General features: G+C 51.2%; 1 long non-coding RNA gene across 6 annotated transcripts in view; it reads right to left on the bottom strand.

Annotated features, from left to right (window-relative positions):
• Window positions 1-12000, bottom strand: part of LOC308547039 — a 302009-nt gene that overhangs the window by 218964 nt on the left and 71045 nt on the right. The window lies entirely within an intron of this gene.

Below are 12000 nucleotides of genomic sequence, written 5' to 3'. Positions count from 1 at the left end.
GTTACCAGACAGTGTCTTAGGCTGCGCTCCCTAGACAGGTCCTGAGGTGGGAATTCTTGTTTGCAGGATTATGGGGGAGTCTTTTCAGGAGAAAGGAAGTGAGGGGCACAGGACAGGCAGGGGAGGGGTTCAGCAAGGACATGATCTCAGCTGGACAACAGCCTCAGCCCGACCCCACCAGAGCTCTGGCTTGTGAATGGCACCACAGTTCACCCCGCTTGGGAAAAGGGGGCTGGCCTTTTGTACCCCTGAGTCAGCAGGGGCTGGGGAGAGGGGTGAGCAACTTCCTGGATGAGGCACCAAACCCCCAGAGGGGGGCTGCCATACACTTTAGCAGCTGGTAGTGAGTGTGCTGGTCCGGTAACAGGGACCTCCAGCAGGACAGAGGCAACATCCACTACAATTAGTCATAATTAGTGACTGGGAGGTGACCAGGAATGATAACAGCCCCATTTTTTTTTAACATTTCCTGCAGAGTCGGGCTGCCTAAGCCAGAGACGGGGCCGGGCCTGAGTCAGCCTCTCAAATGAGTGTTGAAAACATCTGGGACTGCGGGGGACACAGAAGATGAGGAAAACACTGCCCTGGAACAGGAGAGACAGGCAGAGACTCATGTCTGGTGGGAGGTGAGACAAGAAGGATGCTTTGGGAAGTCACTTCTCTGCCCCTCTCTTCTAAAGACTCAATGTGTGAAGGCCAATGAAATGGGCCAAGAACACAAACTTAATCTCCCACTCTCCCACCTTCCAAAATCTAGCAGAATGGCCCATGGTTACTGTGGAGATCTGTTCAAGAGATTACATACAATCAGATATTTCAACGAGTGACCACATGGGCCAACTACAGTGACGGGCACACAGTCAGTGCTCAATAAAAGCTGAGTCGCTTGTCGGCCTCCACCAGGTACTTCAAGTTAACCTTCCAGGCCTTGCTCAGAATGGTAGAGACTTGTTTGTGAGTGGGTTTTGCCTGAACCACATGATACTAGATCAGCCCCTCTTGATTTGTCAACTAAAGGGTTTTGCTATCTCCACATGTCCATCAGATGAATGGGTGAACAAAACGAGGTCTATGGAATATTTATTATTCATCCGTAAGAAGGAGGTCAGTATTGATACACTCTAGGTTTCATGGGTGACACTTGGAAACCTTATGCTACGTGAAATAAGCCAGGCACTAAAGACAAGAGGATCGTCAGAAACAGACAGGACCCTAGGGACAGAAAGTAGTAGATTAGTGGTTTCCTGGGGCTGGAGGAGTTGAAGGGCGGAAGGGGTGATTGCTAATGGGTACAGGGTTTCTTTTGGGGGGGTGATAAAAATGTTCTAAAACAGATTATACAGATGAAATTATACAGTGTAAGTGGGTGACTTCTAGGGTATGGGAATTATATCTCCATAAAGCTGTTACTTTAAAGCAAGAGAGAGTTTTGCTGTCATAAGAAAGAAGGGCAATAGCACAGCCCGCGCTGGATCCCAGGCCCCGCACAGAAACGTACGCTGGTAGTTTCTAGAGTACAGTGTGCTCGGTGTGAATAACTCCACGAACAGACACACAGGCCTGTGTCCCCAAACACAACCCGGAAAAAGAGGGAGACATCAAGAAAAAACCAAAGGGCTTTGGGAATAGCGGCTGGCCAGCCACCTCCCCGGACACCTCGCCACCCGCCACCACCTTCCGCCACCACCGCAGAGGGGCCGCGCAGCGGACAGCCAGAGACTCCCATTTCGTCTCCTGCCGCGAGCGATTCCTAAACAGTGGGAGTTAAATATTTATAAAGCAGTCGCTGTTTGTTTAATGTCCAATCTTTACTCAAAGAGCCCGATGCAGGGAAATGCTGGAGTGACAGCTGATTACACAACACAGCAAAGCACCTCACAGGGGGCACGGCCTCACCTTCCCCCCTTTCGTTTGCAGCTGGGATGCTCCCTCCTCCTCCAGGTGCCCTGGGGTGGGGGGTCTCCAGTGTTTAGTCTCATCCCCATACCCCCCGAATAAGACAAAAGAACCCTCTTCACCAACTGCCACAGGTCTCCTTGCTCTTGTTTTGTGGGGGTTGCTGAGACAGCGGGGTGCTATGGGGAGAGGTCTTCCTTCAGAGTCCCTGCCACACAGAAAGGGGAGCCTCCAAACGGGCAGGGAGGGACACACAGTGGGCGAGGAACCCGAGGCCTCCCCTAAATCATTCTCCTCATGCTTATGCCGCTTATCAGGGCGGGACCCCAACCTGAACATCGGACATCCGGCTTCGGCCCACTCTGCCTCAGTTTCCCCCACCACAAATGATGATTAGAAGGCCACCTGCTTCGCAGAGTCACTTGTACTAAATAACATGGCACTTTCAGGCATCTGGCACCAAGTAGCCTGCTACCGATTCCTAGATTCCCAGCTCTACTCTGATTCAGCTGTGACCATGGGCACCTATTCCGGTCACTGTCCCAGCTGGCCTCCGTGGCCTTATCAGCAAATGAGAATAAATGAGGAAATGTTTTGGTAAACTACAAAACACTGCCAAAACACACGTCAGGCGCTATCTGTGCTGCTGGTAAACTCCAGGGTGGGGAGGTGGCCACTAAGGCTCCCCCGGGTCCCCCATGACTCCTTTTGGGGTTTAGATACCTCTGAGAGAGGCTAAGGCTCAGGGACCCTACTGCCTGCTGCACTGAGAGCAGCTTCGCCAGAATCTCCACCCCATCTTCCCCATTCATTCTAGGGATTCCCACCCATTCCGTTTCACCAGATGGGCCATAAGTAAAGGCAGAGGGAGGCCAGCCCCAAGGAAGTAAGGTTGGAACCCTGCTGGAGCCTGCTGGCCCCGTTCCTTCTTCCCTTCCTCCCACTGTGTCCCCTGAGAGATTCGGGGACAACTTTTTAGCAAATCAGTATTATCTATTCTTTCCAAAGTACTGAACTTAGTTTTCATGCAACAACCCTCTTTTTATACCCAAGTTTCATCAGTTTATGTAATATTTAATTACCAATACAACTAACGTTTGGCCAGCACACAAATCCACAGGTGATAAAAGCCTTCTGGGCACACCAATATCAACAGTTAGCAATTAACAGGTATTTACCACGTGCCAGGAAACACTCTTCTGAGCCTTTACACATATTAATTCATTTAATACTCATAATCTCCCTGGAAGGGAGGCATTAGCATTAGTCTGATTTTACATATAAAGCATACAGGCACGGAGAGGTTATGTAACTTGCCCAAGGTCACACAGGTAGTCAAGGGCAGAACAAAGACTTGAATCGGAAAAACTGGGCTTATGAGTAGCCCACCGGCCCCGAGGGAGTCTGGGCACTTGCTCAGTTTGCTGCAGGAAGAGAATGGGCATCAGCTGTTATTCCAGCGAGGGAGCCAAATGGAGATCAGTTCAGTTTCTGCAGTTCTTGCCCTAGACTGACCGATGTTTACAAAGCCTGGCAATCAGTAAACGACTGATTACTGTCGGATGTGGGTGGGCTGGACGCTAGCAACGAGTCTGTTAGCATATTTTCATGTTATGCTGACTTCTGCTTCCCTGTGCCATCTGTCTGCAGGAACACAGACATGGAGGACCTAACTTCTGTTGTCACTGGAGCATGACCTGCTGGTGGGGGCAAGGGGGGGGGGGGGGAACGGGATAAGGCTGGGCTCAGAGTTAGGGCAGAGGCATGGGGTCAAGAGGCTTGGATTTAGCCCTGTCTATAGATGCTCTTCATATCCAACGACTGGCCCGCTGCTGCTCCTAGCCAATGGCATAAGATTGAGCAAATCCCCAAACTGCTGGTATGCATGGCAATCAGTGTAGCCGGACAGGGAGAGAAACCTAAAAATGGGCTCATAGGGGAGGGCTCGGGGAATTTCTTTCCACTTTTTTTTTTTAATATATCTTTATTGACTTCAGAGAGAGGAAAGGAGAGGGAGAGAGAGAGATAGAAACATCAATGATGAGAGAGTCATTGATCGGCTAGCCTGCAACCCGGGCATGTGCCCTGACCGGGAATCGAACCCCGATCACCTGGATCCCAGGTCGATGTTCAACCGCTGAGCCATGCCCGGCCGGGCTCTTTCCACTTTCTGATCTTCCTAGAGACCCCCAGAATGCCCATGCTGCTGGGCCTGGAAAGGCCAATGCACACCTGAAACAGGTGAGGCCCAGAAAGGGTGAAGGCCCTGAACAGAGGCCAAGGTGTCTTCCACGCAGAGTAGAGATAAAGTGTCTGATCTCCAGGTCCTTGGCTTAGTGTCCTTCTACTACGCTGTGCCACAGTCAGCAACAGTGCCTGAGAAAGGACTGCTAGGGGAGGGGCCAAAGTCTCAATTTCACAAAACCAGGGAGACATGCTCAGCCTCCAAAGGTTCAAACCCAGGCAGTGTTGCTTAATAAACACCTTTCCAGAGAGAGATTTAGGAAGAGGAAGTGGCTTTGCTACCTGCCATCTGAATCCCTATTTCTTGAATAACTGACATCAAAGAGGAACATTCAGCCCCTCCACCTGCTGAAAAGGCACCTTGCTAGAAAGTGCACGCTTCCCGGCAGCCCGGGTACTGCCCGAGGTGCAGCGGCAGGCAGCTTTACAAAATAAACACACACACAAATGCCTCCGTAGGCTTCACTGCTCCGTTTAAAAGTGGACAGCGCGTCACGGTCCTGTCCTCCACATGCGACTGTGTCATGAGGGAGGGGATGCCAGCATGCACTTGGCACATCCCATGTGCTGGACGTATATTGTTTCATTTACTCTCATCCTTAAATAGTGCTCAGGAGCTAGGGACGGGTTAGCCCAATGCAAGAGACTGAGAAGGGACTTAGCATCTGCCTTCATCAACCTGAAAGCTGTCACCGTCTGTGAGAGGGGGGTGTTTCATCAGAGGGCCCCTCTGAGAACTAGAACCCGCAGAGCTGGGAGAATGCATCCAAGACTCAGCAGAAGGAAGAAGCTCAGAACCATCATCACTGTCTTTCAGTGGTAGTGAGTTCCCCATCAGCAGAGGCAGTCAAGGGTTGATTGGACATATAGGTGGCCAAGTTGCTATAAATGGGGATTCAACTTATCTCATGGGTGGTTAGCCAGGCCTGCAGCAGGGATTCTGTGAATGAATCAACTCTGAGCACTTGTTCCCTGTGTTACTAATATACATGGGAAGGTTGCACAACCTAGTTTCAGAGACTAAAATTATGTAACCTAACTCTGTTCGTACACACACACACACACACACGTTAGATGAGCCATGTGGGTGGCACAGCAGTCTCCTTTCTTCATCAAGCCATCAGCCTGACATCTGTGGAGGACCTAATATGTGGTGGACACTATATAGAGAACACAGATGAACAGTGCAAGTCCCCAGTTCCAGTCCCCTAGGACCTAAAGCTCAATGGGTCAAGTTCATCCATTAGGTTAGAAGCCAATGCACATTCCTGAGGGCCTACTAGGCTCCAGGCAATGCACAAAACGAGCTGTGGAGGCCACAATAGCTGGTGGTAATATTCCCCGACAAATGAGGACACGGATCTGAAAATGTTCGCTCAGTAAGTGGAGAGGCCAGCGTTCCAATACAGCCAACCCTGCCCTACCCCAAGGGACACACCCTTTCCATGACACGGGTGCAGTAGTATATAACCTGATACCGAAGTGAAGCCCCTCTCCCAGGAAACAGGACTTGCCCACTGCCTCCACGCGCCCATCCGCAGCCTTGGAGGGCAGCCTACCATTTCCTTGGTATTTCGCCACTGGCCCCACTCAGTTCCGGTGGCACTGCCTGCCCTGAATGCAGGCCGCCACAGGCCAGGCTTTGATAGCAGAGATGAAAGGCCGTGCTGCAGTGCGCATGAGGCCTAACAAATGTCAACTGCTTTCATCAGGAAAACCCAAAATTACCCACTTTTACACACCGTCTTTCATCTCCTACAGGGCAAGCAGAGGCTGCTTATTAGAAAAGCGGCCTTGTCCACAATCTCCCTTGTGCGGGATGGGGCAGGAGCGGGGGGCAAATGCCAGCGTCACCCTCAGCATCACTGCACAGCCTCACTGGGGCGGGTGGGCCATCGGAAACACAGGCTCCACTCTGCCCTTTGCCGCAGGATGCTGACTAACCAACGGGGGGAGGTCTGTCCAGCCAGCGGCCACCACCGCACAGGCAGGGCCCTGCCAGCAGACGCCGTCCCTGGAGCTGGCTGCAGGAGCGCCGGGCCAGCCAAGCCACTGCTGTGCGCCTCCCACACAGCCTGCCGCCCCAGGAAACGGAGGTTTGGGACTGAAGCGTAAATGTGCAGGAGGCTGACCAGCTCTCTGACTCTTCCTTCTTTCTTTCTCTCTCTCTCTCTTCTTGGGCTAAGCTGGCAATTGAAACTCCACATCACAGATTCCTGCGGTTAAGAGGGGCCTTGAGGTCCTCGACAGTGCCCCACAGCAAGACAAGCCTGCCTGAAGTTGTCGCAGGAGGCAGGCCATCATCCTCACCAAAGGGATCTGGAGGAGAGATGGAGGACCCTGTGCTGCTACCAGAGTAGCCTGCGCCCTTCTGAATCCAGTGCTGGTCACGGTCAATTGCCCATTTTCCATCCAGTTTTTATGTTCCACTCATGACTGCGAGCTCTGAGGACCAGGGACCCTGTTTTAATCTTCTGTGTCTTCAGGACTTAGCATAACACCTGGTCCAGAGGGGCTGCTTAGTCAATACGGGTGGGTGGGTGGATAGATGGGTGAGTGGGTGGGTGGGGGAATGGATAAGTGGATAGATGGAAGGGGGGTAAGTGCGTAGACGGCAGGAAGTGCACGCAGGAAAGGGGGAACGAGAAACAGGAGGCTGCAATCGGGGACTATCAAACCCGCCCACCACAGCAGCCAGAGTCATGGAAGTTTGGGACCAAAAGGCCTTGTAAGATGTCGTGTCACCCCCACTCCTTGTTTGCAGATGTGAAGACTATGACTCCCACTTGAGCCGCCTTGTTCAAGGTGACGTGACTGAGGGTGAGAGACTCTACGGTAACAGCCAGGGCTTTTGAGAGCCTCAATAAGAAGGAAAAATGGTCACCACCCTGCTGCCAGAACCAAAATGACACTGGTCCTCCCCCGACTTGCGCTCGCAGAGGTACTGTTTTGGCTAAATGCTCCTAAAAATGTGACGGAACTGAGACGATGAGGGGGACAGGGAAGAAGCATGCAGGTCTACGGCAAGCCCAGTAACTTTCCACCACGACGACCGGTCCTCCTGCTCCTGATACAAGTTACAGGACTCTTCAGGGCGAGGGGGGAAGAGAGCTGACTGAGCATTTGGTCTTCTTTTGTCCCATCTCCCTGCAATAATTCCTGCTATGAAAGAAAAACCAGCCGAACTCCAGAGGCCAGAATGAAATCGCCATCTCCGGCTTGGTTATGAAGAATACAGGCAATCAATCTGCAGTATTTTCTGACGGCCGACTGCATCCAGAGGACAATTAGAAGTCTAAATCCTGCACCACGCCCACGATTCAGGAACTGACTGCCCACCGCTCACTGATTCCCTCGTTCACGTAATGAATCACTGCCGAGCACCAGCCACGTGCTCCTCTGCTGGGTTTTGGAGTTCAGGTCTGTTCTCTGCTGAGTATGCAAGAAGCTTGAGCTTAATTGAAGGAGTGATCAGTCCCATCACTCATGTCAGGTCTATATGGTGCTTTTCCATTCTCAAAGCACTTCCCTGACATGGACGCAGTCAATCCTACCAACGACCCGGGGGAGACAGCAGGCGAGCGTTCCCAGGCTCTCCAGCTGCACATTTAGCAAAACTGAGGCACTGAGGGTTTAAGAGACTTCCACAATCACCCAGTAGAACCATGACTCAAACCCTCATCTTCTGCTTTCTTTCTGCTACAAAGCTTTGCCTCCCTGTGAGGAATGTGAGAAGTCTGTGGAAGAAATCCCTGTAGGCATGTGCCAGAGTGTACTGGACCACGGAGGACTTGGATATGTGGGAAGTAAGGGCAGGCGTCTCACAAAAGAACACAGAGCTGAGCTCTTCGGCGTCAGTACAGTACCCATGGGGCTTAACACAGCTCCTGACATGAGCCAAGAATCTAAGGCAAAGCAAAACAAAAGCGTTGTGACCAGGTCAGCATCAGACAAACCCATTCCACTTCTGTCTGTGCCACTATCAACCATAAGCCCAGACTAAGGCTCCATTGTCTCATCTGTAAAATGGAAATGATGGGGACCATTCCATCTCCACAGAATTCAGTGGGATCAAGTGTCAGACACAGTGCCTGGCATGAAGTGAGTGTTCCACATCTCATCTTTCTACCTAAGGGGACCTGCAATGCCACTGTGTGTGTTTGAGTTGAAATTCATATAAAATGAAATAAACCATTTTAAGGCATGTGGTCTTTAGTGTATTCACAATGTTGTGCATTCATCACCTCTATCTAGTTTCAAAACATTTTCATCACCCGAAAATAAAACCTCACACCCATTAAGCAGTTACTCTTCTTCACCTCCCACCCCCAGCATCCTGTCTCTGTAAATTAACCTGTTCTGGATATTTCATAAAAATGGAATCATACAAGATGTGGCCTTTTGTGCCTGATTTCTTTCACCTAGCATATGTTTTGAGGTTCACTCATGTTAAAGCATGTATCAGCACGTCATTCCTTTATATGGCTAACTAATATTCCATTATGTGTATGAGTTGATGGATGGGTGGGTGGATGGATGGAGAGACAGACAGACACATAGGTAGATGATAGGTGATAGGTAGATATAGACAGGTAGATAATGGAATACATATACATACTCCATAATACATATACATATATATTCCACTAGGTGTGTATCTATAGCTACATAGGTAGGTACAGATGTAGACACACATGTGTCACACTGTGTGTATTCATTTATTTCATCCACTAATAGACACTTGAATTGTTTCCACCTTCTACTGTGAGTAGTGCTGCCATGAACATTTGTGTACCAATTTTTCTGTACGGGTCTATTTCAGTTCTCTTGGGTATACCTAGAAGTAGAATTGCTGGGTCATATAGTAATTCTATACTTAACTTTGTGAGGAACCACCAAGCTTTTTTCCACAGTGGCTACACAATTTTACATTCCCACTGGCAACACACAGGGCTCCAATTCCTCCACATCCTCATCAGCACTTGTTTTGTTTGTTTTTTAATTTGAGCCATTTTATGAAGGGATATCTCCTGGTTTTGATCAGCATTTCCATCTCATCACGGGCTTGCTGGACATTTGCATATCTTCTCTGTGGGAAGATATTATTCTAGCCTTTGCCCATTTTTAAATGGGCTGGTTGTCTTTTTGCTCTGGAGTCCTCTGCTATTTTTGCGCAGGAGTATGACAAAATCCCAGGCTGCCTCAAGACTACTGATCTAGCTGTGGCAGGCACCAAAGACAGACAGGAGGCCAGGCTGCAGGACCCCACATGCGGGCCCAGAGCAGGACAGCCCCATGGGCAACCCTAAGCCCTGCACTGGGAAAGGCTGCTGGAGGCTCTGGAGAAGGTCCAGGGTGAGCAAGAACTGCTTAAATGGCCTGGAGAGTGGGACCTGTGAGGAAGGTTAGAGGAGGGTGCAGACAGAAAGACTGGATGCTTAATAACATTACTCTGGCTTGGAGTGGCTAAGTAGGTGACTTCAAGACATCAGTGGCCAGCTGGTTTCCATTTCCTCAGCAGAAGAGGAGGAAACGTGCACAGCAGGGGCGAGGGGAAGGCCAAGCAGAAGGAAGTACTCGGACACTGGAGAGCTTTATGAGGCCCAAACCTGGCAGAATCTGCCAACACCTGGAACGGACCACAGACCACCATGGAGCAGACTGGACGGACCCAGGCAGCCGTGCCTGACGGGGTCTCAGGCCCCCACCCCCCACAGAAACACCTTTGCCAAAGAGGTGGATGTGGCCGCCGTCACACATGGCCTGGCATTAATCTTGGTACTCTGTGGCTTCCCACCACCACACCAGCCTAGCTCCATGGATGACGTCTCTGATAACCCTAGGTGCAGAGGGAATCCTGGCTTGAATGCCAGGTGCTGGGGATCAGAAGTCAGGAGGGCATCACGTTTGACCTTGAGAGGTCCACGACTGACAGGGAAGACACTGGGGACACCACCCACTGCAAGCCAGCAGAAAGCACAGGCACCATGTGGACAGTTGGACAGTTGCACAGAGAGGCCGGCTGGACAAGGTGTCATGAGCTGAGTCTCCATGTTAGCAGGAAAGGGAGGGGAGAATGGAAGAGCAACCTTATATTTGGAGTCAGTGGACCTGGGTTCAATCTTAATGCCACCATTTACAACTTGTCCAATTCGGGCAAATTCCTTAATCGATCAGAGCCTTTCTTTCATCTCTCACCATGGGGATGATCAAACTTCTCCCCTGGGACGGCTGTGGGACCAGTCAGCTCCAGAAGGCTGGCTGTCCTTCCCTTAGTGGAGTGCTCACCTGCATAGGCCCTGCAGCCTCCCCCAGGGTTCAAATCCCCACTCAGCCACTTACTTGCTGAGGGATCTTTGACAGATATCTTAACTCCTCTGAGCCTCTGTTTCCTCATCTGTGAAATGGGAGCAGTGATAACAGTACCTACCACGGAGGGCAGTTGTAAGCATTACAAGTTAACGCAGGTAAACCACTTAGAAGACACCTGGGCAATGCTAAAAAATATAGTTATTATGATTACATACCTGCAGTAAAACAAACAGTTCCTCCCTTAACTGTCCATGCTCAGAGTGCTCTACCTACAGGTCACAGAATTTCAAAACTGGGGATCTTAGGAAACTGAGGGTCCTCTCGAGGAAGCAGAGACACAGTCCAAAGGCTCACCTAACTAGGGGCGCTCAAATCCAGGTCTCCTCCAAAAGCCAGTTATGCCCTGCCCCTCCCCATCCGCCAGCTTCCCTGCACTGACCCAGCCCACTCTTTATCCATCATGAAGCCAGCACCGCCCAAAAACCTGCGGTGAGGTTCAGTTACAACAGTTAATGGAAAGGAAAGCTGCCCTTTCTGCCTTCGCCTGAGATAAGAGGAGTCTGAGGCCTGAAAAGAGCCAAGATGTCACCCTTAGCACTGACCCCTTGGTCACACCACAGCTCAGCTTCCCTAAGCAGGCAAAGAGCTGGGAATGGGAGCAGCGGCCACTTGGGTCAGTTGTGCAGGTCGGAGAAACTGTACTTGGGAGGACTCGGGCTGCAGCCTTTCCTGGGGGGCTTCCAACACAGGCCCACCTGGACCCACACAATCGACAGGCCAGCCAGTGCCACGTGCAGAACAAAGGAGTGTGGCTGTCACCAAGAGGGGGCAGTTACCAAGGGGAGCTGAGTACAGGCTGGAAATAAAAGGGGGAGGTCACCCAGTTCCAGTCCTGCCTGTCTAGCCCCCTCTGCGCTCCTGGGTGGTTCAGAGCAGGTGGAAGGAGCTGGAGGTCCAGGTCCCGCCTGCTCCGGGCTCTCTGGGCACAGGCCTGGGACTGGGGACTGGGGGAGGCTGGAGTAAAGCTCACAATCCCATCACTTCCCAGAATCCTCTTCGACTGCAATGTTTTTGTTGGAGCTTCTGCTAGCATGACCCACCTCTCCCTCCTTCCCTCTCTGTCTCTCTCTCTCCCATCTCCTTTCACCACTGGTGATGCTGGGGTGTGTCTCCTCCTTGTGACAGTGGCCCTACTGTTCCACCAGTCCAGACACTCTGACAGCTCTCCCAGCTACAACCCTGGGCATTTCTCATCAGACTCTAGCGAGCCAGGAAACCAGCAGTCCTGAGATCTACCTCAAGGGTCCAGACCATGGTTTTAACCAGCAGTCCCACCACGAGTTAGGAACTGAACACGGAACCCTCAAGGATGGACAGACTCAGGTGTGTGTACAAGTGACGAGGACCTGCCCTCCAAACACGACGTGAAGCCCAGGCCTCCGGGACGACTGTGTGTGGAAGACAGATTTGGCTGCATTCGTGGAGTCGTACCACGTGTCGCCTCAACACAGTACCCAGAAAAAGAAAGGAAAAGGCAAATTCCAAAAA

This window comes from Miniopterus schreibersii (genome assembly GCF_964146895.1).
Source record: "Miniopterus schreibersii genome assembly, chromosome: 17".
Taxonomy (NCBI): domain Eukaryota; kingdom Metazoa; phylum Chordata; class Mammalia; order Chiroptera; family Miniopteridae; genus Miniopterus; species Miniopterus schreibersii.
Note: the sequence above shows the minus strand (reverse complement) of the source record. Positions and strands in the feature narration are given on the sequence as shown.